Consider the following 24,095-nt stretch of genomic DNA (forward strand, 5'->3'; position numbering starts at 1 on the left):
AAAGGCTTGATCAGAGGAGAGCAAAGGGAGGAGTCCAGGACTAGTTTTATCTACCCGTTTAGCAAATATTTCCTGAGCTTCTACTGACTGTATCCCAGATACTGTGCACGGTACAGGGGACCCCTGTAAGCAGGTGGGGGCTCCCTGCTCTCCAGGCCCTGACTTTGTCAGGGAGAGATATGAAATACCCAGGCCAGTGCTACATGAACATATGACTACAGACCCTGCAGGAAAGAAGCAGGGTCTCGGCACACACCCTCGCCTCCCAATATCTATTCTCGCCTCCTTTTCAGCTGGGTACAGCCATGGTGCACACTTCCCAGCCTCTTCTGCAACTGGATGTGGCCACAAGAGAGTTCCTGCCAATGGAATTTGGGCAGAAGTAAATGTGTAACTTCTGTCTTAGTCTGACCAGGCTGCTATAACAAAATGACTTAGACTGGGTAATTTACAAACACAAGAAATGTATTGCTCACAGTTGTAGAGGCTGGAAAGTTCAAGATCAAGGCACCAATTTGATGTCTGGTGAGGGCCTGTTCCTTGTGGATGGAGCCTACTAAATGTCCCCACATGGCGGAAAGGGTGGACAGGCTCCTTCAGGCCTCTTTTATAAGGGCACTAATTCCATTTGTGAGGGTCCCACCCTCATAACTTAATCACTCCCTAAACACACCACCTATTTACACTATTACACTGGGTATTAGGCTCCAATATATAAATTTTGGAGGGACACAAACAGACTATACTTCCTTAGAAGTATCTTATGGTTGGAGAGGTGAGCGTCCTCCTTCCTCGTCCTCCCTCCTTCCCATTGGAAGGGAGACGCAATGGCCAGAGCTGGAGCAGCCTTCTGGGTCTATGAGGGGTATGCCACATGTTGAGAGGCATGGAACAAGAGAGGACCCTGGGTTCCTGAGGCTAACAGAGGTGCTGTGGGAGTCTGGCACTGTTGACCTCCAGACCTCACTTACAAAAGAGGGAGAAAGAAATCTTTCTCTAGCTCTGTCATGGCTGTTCCGACACAATGGCCCTCTGAGAAATTGTAACAGGGGGATTCATTTCAACTGGGAAAAGATCTCTTTGAGGAAATCTCTTTGACTTGGGTACTGAAAGACAGACAAAAGTTGGCCAAGGAGAGAGAAGGAGAAGCTCTTAAATGAGGAGATAAATTCCAAAAGGAGGCTGCTGGGGCTGGAGCAGAGAGTTACCAGAATTGGGGGATCTGGAATGGGTCCCAGTTTGAGAGGTAGGGATGTTTTTTAAATAAAAATCAGTGGTTTTTTTTTTTTTTTTTTTTTTTTGAGACAGAGTCTCACTCTGTCGCCCAGGCTGGAGCTGGGGCTGCAAGGGGCGGGGGGACACAAGCAGCCTGTGGGCCAAGTCAGGGAGCTAGGGGCACTGAGAAACCCCAAGAGAGTCTTAAAGCAGGCAAGCAACAGAAACAGATTTTTATGGGTGAGTGCAATGGTTCACGCTTGTAACCCCAGCACTTTGGGAGGCCAAGGCATGCAGATCACCTGAGGTCAGGAGTTTAAGACCAGCCTGGCCAACATGGTGAAACCCCATCTCTACTAGAAATACGAAAAATTAGTTGGGCATTATGACACACGCCTGTAATCCAAGCTACTCGGGAGGCTGAGAGAATCACTTGAACCTGGAAGCTGGAGGTTGCAGTAAGCCAAGATAGCACCACTGCACTCCAGCCTGGGCGACAGAGCGAGACTCCGTCTCAAAAAAAAAAAAAAAAAAAACAATGATTTTTATTTGAAAAACATCCCTACCTCTCAAACTGGGACCCATTCCAGATCCTCCTATTCTGGTAAGCACCTGCCATCCTCATTAGAGGGCACCGTTAGTTGCCTTTTACAGATGCAGAATCAGAGAGGCTAAGTGGCATGCTCAGGGTAACTCAGCTCACATGAGTCCCAGCAGGCGCCTGAGCCCAGACCCACCTGACTCTCAGACCCTGAGATCTCTCTGCACTGTTTGCCACACCGCTCCCATCCCAAGCCCTTACCCCCAGGTGACCAGGCTCCTGGTGTCCAGCCGGACCCACCTGGAGGAGATGCATGCTCACCCTGGCTGCAAGCACTGGAGGTTTCCAGGCTGCTCAGGGGCCTTAGAGAGCACTGGTCTCCCGAACACGCACCGCACAGATTGGGGACTGAGGCCCTGCAGAAGCAGGGTCTCCCAAGGCCACAGGATGCAGACCAAAAATGAGGTCCAGGGCTCGAAGCTTCTCAGGACAGGCTCGCAGGGGCCAGGGAGCTAGTCTGAAAAACTGCCCCTCATTCAAACGCAGCAGGCTAGCCCTGGCTTCCCACAGACAAGCCTCCACATCTGCTGTCCCTTCTTCCCTGCCCCTTGTCATCCCAGAATCCAGTGATGTGGGCCAAAGAATCCGGGCCCAACTCACAAGTACGAAAGGTGCCATTGCAGGCCGGAGAGCAAGGGGGGCTGAACTCCCTCCCTCTTACATGGCTAACAGGGCTCATCAGCATTAATCATCGAGTGCTTGGGAGCCAGAGCCTCTAAGAGAAGGCACAGAGTGCAGCTGCTTAGGCTCTCCTTGCCCAAGCTCCAGACAGCGTGGAAAGGACATGGGCAGAAGAGGCAGAAAGTGGCTCAAGCCTCACCCCCACCCCTTCCAGAAGACTGTGAACTCCCCTGAGACTCCTTTCCTCAGACCCACTTGGTTGAGATGAAAGGACTTTGCAAACTAGAAAATGTTATGCTAATATGGAGACTGGTTATAATCAGGTATAGCAAAAGAGTTGCTGCCTTCATGGTATTTTAAATGTGGATAGTTTTCTCAGTTCCCCAAGTACCTTATCCGGCCAGAATTTACACAATTATGGAGTCATCCCTCCAGTGACAGGACTGTCTATTTCAAATCCCTTCTGGGAAAAGCAAAACCCTACTAGGAACAACACAACATTGTCTAATTAGTCATTTATACTTTAGTATAAATGAGTCCATACCCATCCTTTCTGAGAGGAGAGCCTCAAGCAGGAAAGGGAATTTTATTAGGGAAAGGTTGATGGGAAGGGATGATTATGGAGCCAGGGACAGAGACTTGCTGGGGGGTCCCTTCCAGAAGTTGGGGTCAGACTGGACACAACTGAAACCACAGGCCTTGTAAGGCCTGGAGGTAAAGGAGGACTCAGGGGGCACCAGGAGAAGGAGTTGGCTGCCTCCTGAGGCCCCAGCCTTTCTTTACCTTTAATCCTTCTCTCCTGTGGGCCCTGCCGCACAGCCTGCAAACATGCTCAAGATTCTCCCACCCGGAAAAGTCCCTCTTTCAGTCCCCTGCACATCTCAGCAGACAGAATGTGGGCTTTGCAGTCAGATGATCTTGAGTTCCATGCTTCACTCTGCCACTTGTCCACAAAATGGCTTCAAGAACCACTGTTTTACTAATCTTTGTACCTCCAGACCCAAACCCAGAGCCTGGTACAAAAAATAAAAATAAAAAACAGGCTCCAAAAACATTGTTGAGATGGATGATGGATTTTCTGAGCTTCAGTGTCCTCACCTGCAAAATGTTACCAAGGAAAAGCAGAGTAAAAATATTTGTTTATACTAAAGTATGAATGGCTGATAGGATTTTGCAGAGATTTTAAAGAGGAGTATCCCCAGACTCAAAGGGACAACAAAATAAGCCCTTCCTCACAGGGCAGTGGTGAGGACTAAATGCAGTTATTTATGTATTCATTTAATAAATCTATAGCAAGCTACTATGTGTGCCACACACTGTTCTAGGCACTGGGGTTAAAACAGTGAACAACAATGAAAAATTCCTGCCGTTATGGAGCTGACATTTAGTGTAGAGGACTGGCAATACACTAACAAATAAATAATAACTCAATATATAATATAAAGTCAAGTAATGATCAGTTCATTGAAGAAGATTAAAATGGAATGAGGGGTGGCATGTGATGGTGGAACACTGGTTTAGATGGGATGGTCTGGGAAGATCTCTGTGAGGAGGTAACATTTGAACAGAGACCTAAATGAATGCATCATGCAAATATCTTGGGAAAAAGAAGCTTAGGAGTATAACCATATTACCTTGGGGTGAGCAAAGATGGCTTGAAAGATATACAGAAAACCTTCAGCCATAAAAAATATAATTGTCAAGTTGGACTACATTGAAGTGAAGACTTTCCATCCATCAGAAGGCACCATCAGGAGACTGAAAATGCAAGCCATGGAGTGGGAGAGGATATTCAGAACATGTACATCTATCAAAGGACTCATAACCAGAATAGAAACATTTCCTACAAAGCAATAAACAAAGATATCACTCAATAGAAAAGTGAGCAGGATTTGGACCTTCATGAAACAGGATAGCCCAATAGCCAGTAAATGCAGGAGAGGGTGCCTGACTTCAATGATCATCAGAGGAATGCAAATTAAAACACCAATGAGCTACTGCTGCACACCTTCAGAATGATTATAATGAAAATGACAGAAAAAGGCCATGTGCTGGAAATCCTGGAACACTCTTAGGCTGCTGGTGGGGGAGTACATTGGTACAATCTCTATGGAAGAGAGATTTGCAGCATCTATTAAAGCTAACATATGCCAACCCTATGACCAAGCACTTCCACTCCTAGGCCCACACTCAATTGAATGGCATACATACATTCATAAAAAGAAGAGTATGAGAAGATTCATAGCAGCATTATTTGTGAAAACCAAAAACGAGAAGCTACCCAAATGCTCAGTAATGAAGAGGTGGATGTGAAGTGTGGGGCACTGGAACAAGCTAGAAACCAAAAAACAGACTGGCCCCATGTTGGTCTCTGTCATGCCAGCCCCAGCCTCTGACTTTATTGATGGAGCAAGCTGGCCCAGGAGTCAGAGAAACCGAAAAACACTGGCTGATGACACGTCTGATGGAGAGGGGGAAGGATTTAAAATCAAAAGTGACGATAGCCACCTCTGCTTTCTGAGTTTTATGAAACAATCCCAAACAGCAGAGAAATTGGGATTTTTGTGTACTGTCCCTTTGATAGAGAAAATTGTAAAAGGAGGAGGTGGCCCTGGTTTGGCACAACACGGATGTGATGGGTCTCTGGCCATGCAAAAGTGGAGCTGTGCTGAGAACAGAGGGTAGTGAAATCAGTCTGCCTGAGTGGCGGAATGAAGTTGGGGGAGCCAAAAGCTGAGGGTCCCAGAAAACAGAGACCTGGCCATTCCTTGGAGGAAAGAGAGTGTGTGAGTGTCTGGGGCCCTTCCTGGGGAGGCCAAAGGAGCCTTGAGGACAGGGGATGTCTTCTGTTTACCTTGGGGCTGTCTGCTGGGAGATACTGTGACATAGCCCTCCTCAATCTTAAATCTTCAGTCAGTTTTGCAAGACACCCACCTGCCTGGTGTAAGGAAAAGAGAATGTGTCATACGTTAGGAGCAATTGAAGGCAGAACAGAAACAGCCCATATGGCTCAGAAAGACAATCCAAAAATGGAACCACCTCAGTTACAACAGAAGCTCAGAGCTAAGAGGGAAGTGGGAAAATGTACACCTCCTCCAAAATACCCAGAGAACCTGGGAGAGAACCGGACCTCTCCAAGGACAAGACATCTCAGCTGACATCCAGATTACACCTATGTAACCTAAACTAGTTCAGAGTATAGAGATGGAGGAAACTTTTCTAAGTTCATTTCATAGAACTTAACAAAACATACATACTAAACTAATTTTTACTTATAAAAAGGTGCAAAACTCCTGAATAAAATATTAGCAGAATGAATCCAGTAGTAGTAACAGAATAATATGCTAATATAACGCAGAAATATAGGAATGCAAGGCTGGTTCAATATTAGCAGAGCTGTTGGTGTCGTTCACATTAACAGGCTAAAAAGGAGGGCTTGAACTATGTTCATGGCTGTAAAAAGGAATTTGATAAAATCAAACATCCATTGCTGATTTTTTAAAAAAGCTTTCAGTAAACAGAATATTAAAAGAAACTTTCTTACCTTTGATAGAGTATTTATCAGAAACCAAATAGGAAAGATCAGATTTCACTATAAAAGACACAGGGTATCATTGGAATGATTTCTTCCAGGAAAACCTCATATTCTCCAGGGTACAGCTGCATCCAGTTTCCCCACTATACACTTTCACTCTCCCCATCCTTGTTTCCCCTCAAAGCTTCCTGATAGACTTTGTCCATTTTGTTCACATCTGCATTTCCAGGACCTAGAGCAACCTCTGCCACACAGCTAATGTTAAATCAATGGTGAATGAGTGAAAAAATAGAAACAAATCAAATATGCTCATTATTACCATTCTATTCAACATTATCCTAGGGATTATAGATGAGGCAAAAAAAGAGGAAAATGAGACGAAGGGTAAATATTGGAAAGAAAAGGATAAAACTATAAGTCTTTGCAGCTAATGTAAACATCTATCTGGAAAATTCAAGAAGAGACTTCAGAAAGATATTCAGATATGATATTCATATACAAATACAACACTATTTTCAAAAATCCTATATAAGTCAAGATGATACTGGTCACAAAGGCACCCAACTGAAAATGGTTAAAAGCAAGAAAGTTTGGGGTTTTGTGTTTGGGTTTGGCGAGAGGTGGGTTAGCTCCTTAACAAGACAGGCTGTGGACATTTCCATCTTAAGCACAGCTAGCTTGAGGGCCTCCAGTGATGCCAAAACAGCTTTTTAATTTTCATTTTTGTTTTTATCTCTGCCTGTCTATGTCTGGCTCCATTTTTCAGACAGAAATTTTATAAGCATCAGAGGAAACAGCCACTGGCAACCCCAGACATACAATCCCAGCAGAAACAGTGTTTCTCCCTCACCACATTTAAAGAATATTTTCGGAGAGGATTGGTGGTCTGCCTTGGGTCACATTCCAACTGCCCCAGCCAAATAGGATGTCATTAGTAGTCCAGCCAGGACCGTGTGGCTATCCTGGTGACTCCGTGTGTGTGTGTGTGTGTGGTGTGGCCAGTGGAAGGAGGGCAGACCTTAATTGATAGGTTCAACAGGACCACATGGAATGGGGCAAGAGTTCCCCTAAGGCAAGGGGTGCTATTATCACTGGAAAAGGGAGGTGGCAGGCATTCTGAGAGCACACAACATAGCAGCAACAGCCGACTACAATCCACCCCTTGGCTACTCAGAAGAGAAACACACGCTCTCACCATGCATAAAATCTCAAAACTCTTCCTTGCTTAAATTATGCTTTCATCCCACATACATCCAAAATACATTCCCCTCCCCGAAGGGAGACAACCCAAATCACATTGAGATAACGTCAGCAGCTCCTAGTCCCGGATCTCTGAGCAATGCACCTTCCTCTAATGTGTTCTCACTGTGACCCTTTGTCTGACAAGCTGTGCCTTAGTTATGGATCTGAACCCCTCCACACACCCTGTATAGAATGCCCACCTGTGCACTTAGAAAATGTGAGCTTGTACAGCACCTTTCTCTCATCCTCTCCACCTCTTCAGTACTGCACCAGGAGAGTTCCTCATTCCATGGTCACATTCACCAAGCTACCTTCAGAGGTGGCGACTCGCTGCTCAGCCTGCCACTAAACCCTGACTTCAATGGCTTTATTCCTGAGACCTGTAACTGGCTCTTTTCCACACTGTTACTGTCTTAAACCTGCCCCTCTGAAGATGTTAATTCTACTTTTCTCTTTGTGCTGCTAGCTGCATCTCCCTGGGTGTTAGTTCCTAGTTATTGAATGCTGTATTTCGGTTTGCTGATTTGGGATGGATGCTCATGTTTGTAGATGAGATTATGGTTTCCCCAGTTGCCTCTGTTTACTGTGGCGGTGGGGGTGGGGCCGGGGTCCCCCCTGGAACCCCCGTTTCTCTCAGATCCCCCATCACCAGAGGATTATTCAACGGCCACTGCGCTGCTCCAGCCTGGAGGCAGACACCCTCCCACCTCCCTGTTGACAGGTGTCAGGGAAGAGGAGGGAGGCTGACAATTACTCAGACGCCAGCTCTGCACCCAGACACCTGAGCAACTGTCCCCAAGCCTTCTGCTCCTTGTCTGTGAGCCTTGCCTTTAGAACACCGTGGGCAGCTCCCACCTGGGATTCTTCATCCAGCCAGTCCCTCTGTGTTCAAACTCTCAGGAACTCCTCAGCATCTCTGCCTTGTTTATGGCACTTATTTGGTCATTGTTTTCTAGAGCTATTCTGGATTCATGGCAGCGGGAGAGAATGAGAGAGGCAAAGAGACAGAAAGATACTTTCTGTCATTTCCAGGGATCTGGAGCAGGAGGAGGAGGTGGGGGAGGGGTGTATGCTTAATCTGCCATCTGTATCTTTTCCTTTTTTATCCCCATATAAAAGTATATTACAACAGCTGATAATAAAGGATATGCATAGAATAAAATTAAAATAGAAGAACAGAACTGACGAAAGGAAGAGGGGCAAATATTTCAATTATAAGGGTTACAGATTGCAGCCATAAACTACCCAGTGGCCAGAGTAAAGAGTGGAACTAGACTGTGAGCTCCCAGAGATCAAAGACGGTGTCCCAGCCACCTCAGTGTGCTTAGCCCTGGGCCGATCCCAACCCAAGCAGTTTTTCAATAAACTTTTGGTGAATGGACACATGTAACCACTTGATTCTTCATCAAGCAACCCTGCCCTAGTTAACTGGTAAGAAGACAGAATAAGATTTCATCGGTAGTGATATTGTTTTTCCTGCCAGTAAATCAAAAGCCATTTATTATATATAACATCATGGATAGGGCGTTTGACTGCTGCTGAGAAGAAGCAGGAAATATTGTTGTGACCAGTTTTCAAATGATCTTTGACAAAACCGGAGAGTGGAACAGACAAACCCCAGGGAGGCTGCTTTCAACCTCTGCTGTCCAGTGGCCCCTCCGCAGGGCTGCCCTGCCCAGTCCGCTCTGGCCAGGGGAGTGGAGCAGGAGGTGATGACCCTCACCACACGCTCCCTCCCCACAGCGCTCAAATCTGAAGAGGGACAGCTCTTTCTGTACTGTTCATGACCTAAGACACTCGACTTCACTCAGCTGAGCCGGGTCTTGCCGAAGCTGCTCCTATCTGCTCCCTGGTTCTTGGACAAGAAGACAAAGGCCCTGAGCGCTGGTCCTGGGCATTCCATGGACTCTCACACAGTCACTGCTTGGGTCCCGCCTTTATTCTTGTGCAGGAAGGTTGTGCAGCCCCTCCTCAGAGCCAGGCCTTGTGCAGGACATGAGACACAGGGAGCCCAGTGAGACCCCCGCCCTTCAAGAGCCATGGTGTGATGAAGAATGTAACTTGCATAGAAGGCTCCATTTCCTCCTCTGTAGAACAGGGATGACGATGTCTGTGTCCTGGAACCCTCAGGTGGTGGTGATCGGCACACATCTACTCTCAGCTTCCCAAGGCTCTGGGAGGGGATCAGGGATTTTATACACATGCCCAGCCCTCATCCCCTAGAGCTGCCTCACTGCCTGCCCTGGTGGTTTGGATAGGGCAGTGCATTGGGAAAGTGGATTCCAGTACCCGAGGGGAAGACTCCACTTCCACTAAGTTTCGCTTTATAGGCTTAACACTCTATGTCACCTGTAGTTAAGTTGTCTCTTTGAAGATTAAGTAGAGGTTTCCTCCCTTAGGGCAGGTGGAGGAGAGGAGAGGAATGCTAATGGGCTGATTCTCCTTTGAGGCCGAGGCCGAGGCCGGGGCTGAGGGTCCCCTTCATGGCCCTGCCTGCTAGAGGCTGTTGGGCTGTGCAGGAGGCAGCCTTGAGCAGGGGACACCTCCAGGGCAATCCTGAGGTGCATCTCAGCTCAGCCTCTTGCTACCTCTGGACTTGTCTTTGTCTCAGTTTTCCCATCTGTAAAATGGGCATTAATATTCTTTTGCCTTAAGTATGCAGAAATGTGAATATGGCTCCCCCGACAAAGTACCCACCTGTGGGAGGAGGTGTTCCCCTGGAGTGGGCGTGTCTCCTCGCTGGTCCTCCTCACCTTCTTTTTCACAAAACAGGCAGCCAGGGAGCACAGCACATGGGCGGCTGTGACCCAGACCCACACAAGGATGACATGGCACAGTCTCCTAGTGTCACATGCTGATGGCCCTGTAGCAATAGTTCTGCAAGAAGCTGTGAATTTGCATTACGTGAGGAACTTGTAGAAAAAGGCAAATTTTACAAAGTATATGGTATACAGATAATAAGATTTTCTAGTGTTTCAAAATTGAAGCATTAAGGGTAAATGCTTAGACAAAGATTTATTAAAACACTTGTAAAGACATAAAAGTGGAAACAGTAGAAACCACTCAAATGTCCACCAACTGCTGAAGGGGTGAATGCAACATGGCACATCCACGGGGTGAAATATTACTCAACCATAAAAGAATCGGCCGAGCATGGTGGCTTATGCCTGTAATCCCAGCACTATGGGAGGCCAAGGCTGGGAGATCGCCTAAGGTCGGGAGTTCAAGACCAGCCTGACCAATGTGGAGAAACCCCATCTCTACTAAAAATACAAAATTAGCTGGGTGTGGTGGCGCATGCCTCTAATCCCAGTTACTCAGGAGGCTGAGGCAGAAGAATCACTTGAATCTGGGAGGCAGAGGTTGTGGTGAGCTGAGATTGCACCATTGCACTCCAGCCTGGACAACAAGAGCGAAACTCCATCTCAAAAAAAAAAAAAAAAAAAGAATCAAGGAATGAAGTGTTGCAGCACAGCGTCGGGAGCCCTGAAACCCCTATGGGTGGTGAAGGAAGCCAGGCATGGGGCCGCACCGCCTGCAAGACAAATTCCATCTATACGAAAGGTCCAGAATAGTGCATCCCTGCAGACAGAAAGTAGATTGGTGGGTGCAAGGGCATGGGGATAGGCCATGGGGCATGGTTGTGGTTTCTTATTGCGGGTGACATGTTATGGGATTGGATATTGGTGACTGCCACAAAAAAAAACCCACTGAATTGTTTATTTGTAAAAGGTAAATTTTAAGGAATGTGAATACCATATCAAAGTGTTATTTAAAATGTTTGTCTCCTCAAATTAGTAAAAGATTCACACAAAAGACAGAGAAGCTGACTTTGTCTCTGATAGAAAACATCTCAGAATGACGTCCTCTGTTGTGAAAACAGATCACTAGGACTATTCAATTGTTTAAATCTCCAGCAGCATATCTAAACATTTGTCATTGTTTAAAAAAAAAAAAAAAAAAAAGATGCCCCTGGCCAAGCCCTGCTCTAGGCTATCGAGAGTCCCTCACCCAGCAGTGTCCATCCCCCTGCGGCATCCATCCCCCTGGCAGTGTCATCCACCCAGCAGTGTCATTCCCCCAGAGGTGTCATCCCCCCGCCAATGTCACTCACCCGGCAATGTCATCCCCCCACCAGTGTCACCCACCCACCGGTGTCACCCATCAAGCAGTATCATCCCCCCACCAGTGTCATCCCCTTGCCAGTGACACCCACCCACCAGTGTCATCCCCCACCAGTGTCACCACCCAACAGTGTCATTCCCCCACCAGTTTCACCCTCCTGTCAGTGTCACCCACCCACCAGTGTCACCCCCAGCCAGTGTCACCCACCCAGCAGTGTCACCCCCGCCAGTGTCACCCACCCAGCAGTGTCATCCCCCACCAGTGTCACCCACCCAGCAGTGTCATCTCCCCACCAGTTTCCTCCTCCTGCCAGTGTCATCCCCCTGCCAGTGTCACCCCCTCGCCAGTGTCACCCTTGCCAGTGTCACCCCCACCAGTGTCACCCCTGCCAGTGCCATCCCTCCACCAGTGTCACCCACCTGCCAGTGTCACCCCCTCCCAGTGCCACCCACCTGCCAGTGTCACTTGCTTGTCAGTGTCATCCCACCCACCAGTGTCATCCCCCCGACAGTGTCACCCACCCGACAGTGTCATCCACCCAGCAATGTCACCCACCCAGCTAGCACTTGCAGTGCGAACGGGTTTTGGACCCCTGCCTGTGCTTCCCCTGCCCCTGGGGACCTGGGAGTGTCCCATTTTGCATCTTCGTTTGCCCTCCCTGGTTTCTCCTGGGCTCTCTGCTGGCCCTCTTGTCTCCAGGCCTAGGTCCCCAGATAGCTCTCTGTCTTGTTCACCCCACACTGGGGTCCAGTAGTAATACCCACTGTGTCCGTTCTCTGGTGTTCTGTATCCCATCCACCCCGCCTTGTCTGCCACTCCTGAGCCATGTTGTCTTCCAGAAAATGCTACAAAGACAGCCATCTCTCTGGATCCCCCAACTCATCCCCCGGCTTCTACCATCCCTGCTCCCCAGCTCCACCCAGAAGACGCTGGCAGGGCATAGAGCCTTCGCAGGACACAGGTCTGTCTCACTCAAATCCTCCTCCTCTCCCTGTGGTGAGTTGCAAATAAAAAGGTCACAAATGTCTTTACTCCCCTATGCTCACCCCCTTGCAAGATGACCGTGTGCTCTGCTTCTCCTGTCAGGAGAGTGGGGGCTCCTTCCTTCTACCCCCCAGCCTGGGCCTGGCCAAGGGGACGCTAGCAAATGATGCAAGAAGAGACTGGAAAAGAGCCTGGCTTTCCAGCCCTCCTTGACTGCCCAGGGAAGAAGCCTGGGCTGGGCTTCTTGAGGATAGAAGACTGGCACCCACCCCCGGGCCTCTCAGTGGCCACCCAGACATGTGAGCGAGGCTGCCACAATGATCCAGCCCCAGCTGAGCCCACGGAGACCAGAACTCCCCGGGCAACCCACAGAACAATGAAAAAATTACTGTCAGTTGTGCTGCCTTCGGCCCCTGGGTTTTGGGAAGGCTTGCTATGCCATGAAAGCTAACTGACGTACCCCCTCCTGCTTCTCCAGCCCCAGAGACTCTGTTTCCTCCTGACAGGGAGAAGCTGTCACTGGCTCCACACCTGCTCCTTCACGTCTCTGAGAAGCTTTGAGACCCTCAGGGCATTTGATAGGGGCATACCAGGCTCTTGCAAATTAAAAGCATTGACTCCTGAAATGGAAAAACTAAGACTCTAACTCTTGTTCACCTGCAGTAACTTTCCTCCATAAGGCCACTGGATGTCTCATGGTCAAGTTTTTTTTTGTTTTTTTTTTTTGAGACGGAGTCTCGCTCTGTTGCCCAGGCTGGAGTGCAGTGGCGCGATCTCGGCTCACCGCAATCTCCACCTCCCGGGTTCATGCCATTCTCCTGCCTCAGCCTCCCAAGTAGCTGGGACTACAGGCACCCGCCACCACACCCAGCTAACTTTTTGTATTTTTAGTAGAGACGGGGTTTCACTGTGTTAGCCAGGAAGGTCTCGATCTCCTGACCTCATGATCCGCCCGCCTCGGCCTCCCAAAGTGCTGGGATTACAGGCATGAGCCACCGCGCCCGGCCCATGGTCAAGTTTTAATAGGGGAATAACTACTAGTCAAAGAGGAATTAGGATAGACAAAAAAATAATTTTTAACACACCAAAATACGATCTCATCACATACTTATTGAGTACCCGCTAGACTCCGGATGCCTGGTAGGAGCCAAGGACACAATGAAGGCGAGGAGACCCAGACCCCACTCTCCTGGGCTCTCTGTCTGGCCTGGGATCCAGCTAGCCCTCAGGTCACCACAAGAATGGTGACTCATCCATCCATTCACTCTTCCGCTCGCATGGCAAGTATTTCCTGAGTCCCTGCAGTGCGCCAGGAACTCTAAGAGTCACAGGGCATACCACCGTGAGAGCACCAAGATGTGCAAGCCCCTCGGGAGAGGGGATAGGGCAGGGTCATCCCATCTGGGGCCAGGAAGGGCTTCCTGAGCCAGTGCAGATGACGCTTAAACCCAAAGAATGTGATGCAGTTAACTGGACAAAGACTTGGTAGTGGGGTGCAGGGGAGCAGAGGAGAACGTTCTAGAAGTGCTAAGGCCCAGCAGTGGCTGGGAGGGCCTGAAAGAAGGCCAGAGTGTCTGGGGAACACAGATGTGGGGGAGCCCTGGTGGGAGCCTGGAGGAATGGGCAGGGCCAGCTTGAAGGGTGTCCTTGGACCCTGAGTGAGGATTCCAAGGGCTTTTGGGGAGATCAGGTGGGCATTAACCCCGTCAGACCACTCCCACCTGCTCCACCTGGTTCCAGGTACCAGAGACACCCCATCAGCAGGCACAGGGGCCCCAGTAGCAGCCACATCTCCACAGCCTGACCTCCCACCCCCACAGCTCACCCCAAGCCCGGGTGTTCTGAAAACAGCCCACACATCTGCACCCCCAGCTTAGCCCACCCTTTTGGTCCTCTTCTTGTTAAAAGACTTACCCTAAAGAGGCAGCTCAGACTCCACCTCCTCCAGGAAGGCTTTTCTGATGCTGTGCAACCCCAAGCTGGATGCTACTGATGATTTGTGCTGGCAGAGCTGCCTCTATGTCCCTTGATTCTATTCCTGTATCACTATGACAGTCCCACAGAGCAGTGACATCCCCGGGTCAGGGGCTCTGCACTCACCTGGGATGCTCAGCCCTGCATGAGTCACAGTGGGGGCTCCAGAACCGCTAGGTAGGGTGGGGGCTAAATCCCAGCAGGCCGGGTGTCACTATGCTGTGCTGCATTGGCACTGTGTTCTCCTTACACAGGTGACCTGAGCAGGGGCTCTGAGGAGCCGGTGGCGAGTCTGAGGTCTCAAGTGCCCAGGCCCTGTGTGCAGCTACAGAGTTAGGGGCCGGCAAGTGCAGGATTGGCTGTGGAGAGGCACAGGCTGAATTTGGCCCAGCGTAAGCGTTCTGGGAATGTGTGGTGTTGCTACTGGGACTTGGGCTGCCTTGGGTGTGGCTGCATACCGTGGGCCCAGGGAGGTGGGGAGTGGGGACTGCGGGGAGTCTGGGGAGTCACTGAAGATGCAGGTGCTGAAAGACACAGCCATCTTCAGGCAAGCCCGGGCTGAAGGGTGCAGGAACTCAGACTGTCCTGGGGGTTGGGGTGTTTCCCAGAGGTGCTCGTGCTGGGTAAAGGCCAGGGGCAAAGGGAGGAAGCCCAGCCCAGGGTTCGTCCATGCCACACCTCAGGGTCAGGCTCCCAGGGAGCCGTGCTGAGCATGGCAGTGAGCACAGAGGTTGGAGCACCACGTCCTGGGGCCCACACCTTCACCTCTTCATCCATAATAGACACAGTGGGACCCCCTGGCCAGTGGGGAGGAGGAGGCACAGAGGCTGCGGGAAGCTCCCGGCACAGGACCCTGGGCTCCATAGTGTGGGTGCCGTTTCCTGCAGAACAGGGACTCAGACATGGACAACCAAAAGTTATCAGAATTGGGGTGCTTAGTAGGGACTAGATCCTGTACAGACAGCCAAAGAGTAACTAAGCGCCCACTGTGTTACAAGTGCTTTGTCTACTTAGAGGTGAAGGCACTTACCTCTGTGGCAGATGCAGGGATGTGCCTCAGACCTGCTTCATGGAAGGATACACTGCCCAGCTGCTAGGGGCTATAACCAGACGTGCTCAGCATCACCCCCAGCTACAGACAGACAGCACCCCTGTGCCATCCTCCCCAGGCCCATGTCCTATGACTGAGCCACACAGGCCTGGACAACCCCTTGCTCAGGACAGCTCTGGTCTACTCCAGTCCCAGGCCCAAAGGGAGTCCTGGCTGTCCTTGTGCCAGCAGTGAAGCTCGGTGTCTCCTCTGCCTGCTCCTGCTCCTCCCTCCCTGCCCCAGACCCGGTCCAGGCCCTACTGAGAGCCCCTGTAGCTGGTCCCAGGCACCGACACCAGGCTTCCATGGGGCTGACAACCAGCGGGCGAGGTGACAAAACACCAAGTCAGAGGGAGCTTTCCAGGCTCTGCTGCAGGAGCTGTGCAGGCGAGGCAGAGAGCAGCCTGGGGGTGTCCAGAAGGATGTCCCTCGAGGACAGACACTCACATGGAGCCCTGGAGGCTGCAGAGGACATAGCCCTGCTGTGACAGCCAGGAAACAGTATCCCAAGCCATGGGGACAGCAAAGGCTAGGCCGAGGTCTGATGCAGGAGGAGCTGGAGGGCAGAGGGCGGGCCGAGCACCGCCTCGGGAACGAAACAGCTGGGGAACCTGGAGGGCACCTGGATGGTTACCTCTAGGTCACTGTGGAACTGATCTGCCTGCATCCTCCCTCCTGTTTCTGGGGCTGGCCAAGGCACGCTGGGGCTGGGGCTGGGGCTGGGGCTGGGGCTGGGCCTGGAGCTGGCAGGCCGAGGTTCCCACCCCACAGGCACCGGAGATGAGTTGGTAAGAAAAGGGCACCCTCTGGCTGCACTGATTCTGCTGAGGACTCGGAGGCTTATCTCCCTGGGGGCAGCCCCGGGCGCAGCTGCTCTAAAATCACCCACTCAGCCATTTCACAGGCAGAAATCCTTCGCTTCAGGCATTTGCATCCAAAGCTGTCCGCAGCCTACTTCCCACCGTGGCTGGGTTTAATCTGCTAGCACTGGGGCTGTGGGGCTGGGACAATTAATTAAAGATCCCAGGGAGCAGCCAGCTCTCATTAAGTCCTGCATCAGATGGGAGGGGTGCTGGGGAAGAACACTCTTGCCGAGACTGCACTTTTGCCCCAGCCAAGCATTTTCTCATCTATTATCTCCATCGATCCTGGCCGTGGCTCTAAGAAGAGGGGATTATTATCTCCATTTTGCAAGTGCAGAAATGGAGACTTGGGTTAAGTTGTGTGTCAGAGTCTCCCAGCTCCAAAGCAGTGGGGCTGAGATCCACACCGGGCACACTCGGGCTCTCTCAGGATCTCCCTGGAGGTAGGAAGAGCAACACTGCAGTGATGCTCAGGAGACCACTCAGGCTCCACTCCCCAGGGCTGCAGAGAACGGGTCCCAGAGGGAGTTGGGGAGGACAAATCGGGTTCCTGGAAGGCACCTTTGACCCTCAGATGCTATGGGGGTGTAAACTTTCTTCACTGAGGAAGAATTTGTGATTTCCCCCAACATGGGGAAGGGGCAGAGAATTCCCTGGGCATGGCTGGGGCTGACTCTGTGCTGGCCACTCCTGGGGACCCAGAGATGTGTCTTCCTCCCTCCTCACCTGTGCAAAAGAGTTGTCCAAAGACAACCATGACAAGATCTCCTGTCCCACCTTCTCTTCTTACAAATGACTGGGATTGATGGGTTTTGTAGCTGTTTAAACCAACAGATATGGCAGAAGTGATGCTCTTTGACTTCCAAGCCTGGATCATAAAACCTGGATCATGGTGTCTGCTCCCTGGAGAACAAGCCCTAGAAGCCCTGAGCCACCACACTGGCAGTCCAGCTGCCTAAGGCCACCATGCTGAGAGGAAGTCCAAATAGCCCAGGCTCAGAGACACACAGAGGAGCCCTAAGACCATGCAGAGACACAGCCAGCCCAGCTGTGCACTTGGCAGCAACCACACGGGAGATGCTGAGCCAGCCCAGTCCAGCACCACCCACCAGAGACAACAATATGACTGCTGTTGTCTTAAGGCACTGTTTTGTTGGTGCTTTGTCATCCCGCAAGAGTCACTGGGAACAGCATCTCTGAGGGAGAGGGACAGGCAGACCAGGGAAGTGTGGTTGCAGAGTGATATAGAAGCAGATGCCCTGCAAGACAGAAGTAGGTGGCCCCAGGGGATGGGAGTGGGGTCTAAAAGAGGCAGAGGGTTCCTACCAGGGCCCCCAGGGGAAGGCCCAGAGTCAGGAAGGGCCTAAATGGCCTAAACGCTAGTGGCCGGCACCCCAGGGTGAATTCAGAACAGAGGTGCAGATTCAGTCACCAGAGGCCATGCAGCAGAGACATCCACAGGGGCTCCAGCCTGGAGTGAAGTCAGGCCAAGCTTTAGAAAGTGAATGCTGACCACTGTGGGAGGGACAGAGAGGAAAAGCTGAAGGTGATAGGGAAGATTTTTTCCAAAACACCCCCTGGAAGCAGAGTCTTCAGGGAGCTGCGGGAGCTCTTGGCATCTCCAGCCCTGTGCTGGTGTGAATGTCTTCAGGACATGATAGAAACAAGCTGGAGAATGCAAGGACCACAACAGGTGGTGTGGCCTTAAGGTGGAGCCTCCATATGTCCACGCCACCCCCAGTGACAACCGGGGGGTGCCTTCCACGTGACAACCACAATCTCTCTATCCTGCCTCACCCCTCACTGTTCTGGAAAGGCCCCAAATCTCAAAGCCCAGGAGAGGGGACACTGAGGCGGGGGCCTGAAAGCAAGGCATGTCCCAGAGCCAAGCCCATAATGCCCATCTGGAGACCCCACCCCACCAGTGCTCTGCTGCCCACAACAACCTGGGAAGCAGGTGCCATCCCCGGGTGCATTAAGGAAGAGCAGAGCACTGAGGATGGATCCAGTGAGTGGGACAGAGGTTGGGCAGTTGCAGTGGAGACAATCACAGCTGACCATGTGGCAACAGCATCTGTCCATCATCCTCCATTCGGGGGGCCAGATGGGACCCACCACGGTGCAATCAGAGGCAGGCACCTGATCCAGGCCCAGCCAATCAGTGTTTGACTTAGGGATATTGACCTAAGCTGGGCCAATAAAAATCCACTCTGGGAGTTTGGTGAGAACTCTTGGGAAGCAGACATGTTCTTTCTGCTGGGATGACCAATCTTGTGAAATGAAAACAAAGAGTTGATAATGACCATTTTTGCCACCTCTTTGGGAGTTTTTTTTCCTGAGCACTGTGGAGGAAAGCAGAGCAGAGACAAGGAGAAAAGAGAGAGGGCCAATGACATCACATCATTGTCCCTGCATCCAGCCACACCTAAAGTCCACCTCAGACTTTTTAGTTCTATGAGCCAGTAAATTCCTTTTCTTGTGTAAGCCTTCTGTGCGCATTTCTATGGCTTGCAAACAAAGGGAGAAAAGAGCAATTACACCTGTAATGAGATGGAAAATCTTTTCATCTCCAGAATTCCTCTTGGGGACAGCACTGTCTCTGTTTGCAGGAAATATTTTTAAGAGCACTGGTGCTTGAAGGTAAGAGTCCAAGGGACCTGGTTGTGAGAAAAGTACAAGAAAGAGGGCGAGATGTTCTCCCAACTTTACCAAGGGAGAGGCAGAGGGGAGCAGGTCTTGGTCTGAATTCCCCCGGGCCTGACACTACCCCACCCCTGGGAGCAAATGATCCTGTCTGTCACAGGAGACAGATGTCACTAAGGCAGAGAGGACAGTTGATGCCCCTCGATGGCGGGACGGCAGCACTTGGGTGGATGAAGCAGGTGGAGAAAGACATCCTCTGCTGTGCTCCCCACGACGCAGAAGCTGGAGGTGGGCTCGGCCTTTCCCAGGCTCCCTCACAGTACCAGTTCTGGGTAGGATTTCTGCTTCAGCCACTCACATGCACAGGCTGAGATCCAGAACACAGAAGAGAGCAAGAGGCCCTGCCGGTGCTTTTGCTGCAGCCGAAACCCAGTGTCTCCATGACGAGCCTTCCAGTGAAAGCAGAGCTTGTTGGGGCCTCCCTCCTGCTGTCCACATCACATCTTGCCTGAGTGCACATGGTCACAGCTCCGAGGGTTAAGAGTAGCAATGGGACTTTCGAGGCCTGCTGGTGTGGTTCCAGCAGGAACATCCGGGCTTTCAGATTCCCTGGCTTCCCTGTGATGGCAGGAGGGCAGGCCCACCGTGGGGCAGTCCTGGAGATCGTGCTGAGAGCCACTCCCCCTACCCACCTGGGCTAAATCCTTCATGCTTAAACAGTGAAAGTGGCTGGCAGACAGGGAGGCCAGTTCTAGGTCTGAGATACAAGGGAGTGCTTGGCCTCAGACTGCATCATCTGAAAGGCTTGGTCAGTTATTAGCCCTTGGGTAACCCATCCCCTGAGCACCTGGCTCCCCTAGACAGACTTGGCTAGTCCATCCCCTGCTGGCCTGACCACTCTCCACATGGGTCAGGACCACAACCGCTGGCATCCTAAAAGGAAGGGCCCAGTGGCTGTCTCCCTGGGTGGTGCAAGACAGCAGGAGCCTCCGCCGAGCACTCCTCTGGGAGCCTCTGACTTGGAGACTGTTTCCTCTCTGCCTGCAAAAGGCAGGACCCAGCTGCCCTGAGAACATCTAGCTGTCTGATGATCCTGGTAGCCATTCTCTGCTGTCAGCTTCCTCAAAACCTGCCTGGGGTGATGACAAACAATCACTTTTGGGCTCAAAGGGTGGGAGGTACGGAGAGCTTACTGGAGCTGCATCCGCATACCAGGCGTTGGTGTCACCACAGAAGCTGCTCTTGTGGAGGATGAAGGGCCCACTCTGTTTGCCCTGCTGGGAACACAGAGAGGTAGAAGATAGACAGGGCCACAGGCTCCCTGTGGGACCCAAACCTACAATAAAGTCTACAAACCCCCCGCAATGGAAGCAGATGGTTCCAACACAAATCAGCGCTTACTATGTGCTCATGTTTCACATATGTTGAATTCCTTTAATTCTTACAACAGCCCAAGGAGGTAGGCACGATTTTTATCACCATTTACGGAGGAAGAAACGGAGGCACAGGGAGATGAAATAACTTGCCCAGGTCACACAGGCAGACGTTAGGGCAGGGGGCAGGAGAAGGATTTGAACACAGTGCGTGGGTGACCCAGCCTCCAAGGAGGGTGGGGCAGACAGGAAAAAGGAGTGAGGGTTGAACTGTCACAGGAGAGAGACAGAGTTTACATCAGGTTTAGGCAAATCGGGAGGAATGCAGAGGGGGCGGGGACTGGGGAGAAGCAGGCAGCTGATTATGCAGCTTGGAGGAAGCCCCCTGTAGTGCGGTGGGGGTGCAGGGCGATTTCTCCCTTTCCTAGAGCCAGATAAACACGTGAGATACATGCTAACTCTCCCCTCGACACCGCAACACGCATATACATACTGCCAAAATAAATACAGATGGTCTCTGACTTAGGATAGTTCAACTTACAATTTTTCAACTTTATGATGGTGTGAAACCATCATAATTTTGACATACTTTGAATTTGAATTTTGATCTTTTCCCGGGCTAGCCATATGCAGTATATGAGCTATTCAACACTATTAAAAAAATAGGCTGTGTGTTAGATGATTTTATCCAATCGTAGGCTGATGTAAGTGTTCCAAGCATGTTTAAGGCAGGCTAAGCTAAGCTCTGATGTTCAGTAGGTTAGGTGGATTAAATGCATTTTCAGCTTAACAATATTTTCGATTTACTGTGGGTTTATCAGGACGTAGCCCCATCGCAACTCAAGGAACATCTGTGCTACAAAACTGGAACCGTACCTGTAGTCCCAGCTACTCAGGAAGCTGAGGCAGGAGGACTGGAGCCCAAGAGCTCCAGTGGCAAGCAATGATTGCACCACTGCACTCCAGCCTGGGTGACAGAGCAAGTCTCCATCTCTAAAAAACAAACAAAAAAACTGGAACAACGACTGTCCTACTTTGCAAGTGTATAAATTGGCGTAGATTTTTTCAAAGTAATTTGGCGATATGTAGCAATACCCTTAAAATAGTTATTTTAACTCCTACAATTTCACTGCGAGGAATCTGTCTCAGAGAGCTAATCTGACATATGAGCACTCTCTGCACAAAGATGCCCAAGACAGAATCACTCATAATAAACAAAGCTAGAAACAACCCACATGTTCCGTGATAAGGAAGAGTGGAAAAAATTATGGCACATCCATATGATGGAACATTGTGCAGTCGCTAAAATGATGATTAGAAAGAGTTTCCAATCACATGAATAAATGCAGATGGTTAAAATGTAGAGGGGAAAAGACAGGTTACAGAGTTGAGGTCACAGGTTGCATGTTCTCAACCACAAATGGGAAAATGTGCCTGAAAGAAAGACTAGAAGGAAATAAACAAAATTGTTCACAGAAACTGACTTGCGGCCCAGGGGGATCCATTTATTTACTTCTGCTTTTTTGTATTTCCTGGTGATTTCCAAGTTTTGTACAAGTGTTACCAGAAAGGGGTCCAAATCCAGACACCAAGAGAAGGTTCTTGGATCCCGCACAAGAAAGAATTCAGAAGAGAGCTCACAGAGTAAAGTGAAAGCAAGTTTACTAGGAAAGTGAAAGAATAAAGGAATGGCTACTCCATAGACAGAGCAGTCCTGAGGCTGCTGGTTGCCTATTTTTTATGGTTATTTCTTGATTATATGCTAAACAAGGAGCGGATTACTTATGCTGCCCCTTTTTAGACCATATAGGGTGACTTCTTGATATTGTCATGGCATCTGTAAACTGTCATGGCACTGGTGGTAGTGTAGCAGTGAGGATGACCAGAGATCACTCTTGTCACCATCTTGGTTTTGGTGGATTTGGGCTGGTTTCTTTATTGCAATCTGTTTTATCAGCAAGGTCTTTATGACCTGTATCTTGTGCTGACTTCCTATCTCATCCTGTGACTTAGAATGACTTACCATCTGGGGACACAACCAAGTAGATCTTAGCCTCATTTCACCCAGCCCTTATTCAAGATGAAGTTGCTCTGGTTCAAAGTCTTCTGACATTTTCCCTATCCCTGTTATAAGAGAACCCTTAATTCTAAGGGTTGCAGAAGGATGAAGACCCATCTTCCATAACTTCTTCAGGCTGAATAGGGGCAATGATATTCCTGCCCAACTATTGGGTCCTAATGGTAGAGAGGAGCTCAGTCAGAAAGCATTGGTATGCTGAGGGCCATTCGTAACTCTTGAGTTCCAACAAAAGGTGATATCTTGAAGATTAGTAAGTGTTTAATTTAAGAAAACCTTGTGTAAGCTTGTCTTGCCTTCCTATACAAAGAGTACAACAGCAATATATTCCAAAACAGTAAAGCAAAATAAGTAAAAATTATTCCAAGTAGACTAAATAAGAAGGCTTTCCATAAACTGGGCAACTGTTGGAACTAAGCTTCGATATGGGGTTTCTAGCTGATTCCAATGTGTCCGGAATTAGAATACTGATGCAGCTTTTTACATTACTCATCCTTTTTGGTTTTTTTTTTTTTTTTTTTTTTTTTTGAGCAGCGGCCAAAGATCACTGGTTAGTTCACAGGAATAAGCAGGGTCAGCCTAAGTTGCAGGAAAAAACTCAAAAATAACCGATGAAACTAGAATCTAATAACAAGTGTACCATAGTTCTTGAAAGGTAATTTCTCTCTCCAGTTTCCTATTTTTACTAAAGACAAATCACAGTTAAAACTGATTTGCTTTAGTATACTTGGCCTAATTATTTGTATAAAATACAGCAAGAATAATTATTTTTCACATAGACTTTTTAATTGGCTTTGATGGAACTCTGTTCCATAAGGAATCTCAGATAAGACTTTTTTAAAGCTCAGCCCAGCCATGAGTTTGTACCATGAAATACCTAAGAGTTGAGTAAATTCCTCTCCTCTTGAGGCTCCAAGATAACTTGGGGCTCCTCTTGAGGTTCCAAGATTACCTGAGGCTCCTGGGCCTGTTAGAAAGTGACATTCTGCACTTACCACAAGTCAAGAACCCTGTACAGGGACTGTGTACACAAGGTACAAGACCATTTTTCCCAAGGGCCTTTTATTGGCTCTCTAAGTCAAGTTTAATTCCTTAAAGGGAAACACACCATTCCAGTCAAAGCCTTGGTAAAATAGCCAATTTCTCTATATTGCCACAAGTTAAGCTATTCACAGATAATTTCTGAATTTTGGAGAAATCAGGTAGAGAGAAACAAATATGCTCAAATTTTTTTCACAAGAATATACTTTACTCAATTGTTTAAAGCTGTAAATAGCTCAAAAGAAAAGTTTTCTTGGCTCTGAAAAACAAACAAAGGATTAGCAACGTTTTAAGCAAAAAGTCAAAAAGATTACTTTAATCTTCTAGTTAAAGTTCAGTCCATGCAGTTAACTCCTGTTTTGTTGGATATTCATGAACATTTCAGCTCTCCATGAGCGTCCTGAAAGTTTTTTCCTCTATTCTAATATCACGGTTTCCAAAGTTATCAGAAACCTGCATTTAAGACCACCTATTAGAGTTTATAGCTGATTATAAACCACCTTCTAAAGAGGATTAAAACAAAGCAACAGTTGTCCATGGATGACAAAACATTTTAGGACAGCCACAGTAAAAAACATGATTGACAAAGAAATTTGGTTACTTCTGTGGCATACAATGATTTTATGTAACAATTATAATTATTAATAACCTACACTAAGCCGTAAGAGAATTATAGGAGTTTCCCATTATTTTGAAACACATACCAATAAC

General features: G+C 49.2%; 1 protein-coding gene across 11 annotated transcripts in view; it reads right to left on the reverse strand.

The window, feature by feature from the left end:
- PRR20G (proline rich 20G) overlaps positions 1-24,095 on the reverse strand; it is a 140,114-nt gene that overhangs the window by 92,705 nt on the left and 23,314 nt on the right. For 2 of the 11 annotated variants that reach the window (XR_008624864.2, XM_055110391.1), the window contains one exon: positions 9,912-10,101. The exons of 7 other annotated variants lie outside the window; for them this stretch is intronic. The gene's annotated coding sequence lies outside the window, so the exon portion shown is untranslated. Of the gene's footprint in view, positions 1-8,708; positions 9,388-9,911; positions 10,102-14,423; positions 14,649-24,095 lie in introns of those variants that run through there. 2 more of the 11 variants (XR_004670706.2, XR_008955397.1) reach the window with 2 other exon arrangements.

The sequence above is a fragment of the Pan paniscus genome, chromosome 2 (assembly GCF_029289425.2).
Source record: "Pan paniscus chromosome 2, NHGRI_mPanPan1-v2.0_pri, whole genome shotgun sequence".
In the NCBI taxonomy this organism is placed as follows: Eukaryota; Metazoa; Chordata; class Mammalia; order Primates; family Hominidae; genus Pan; species Pan paniscus.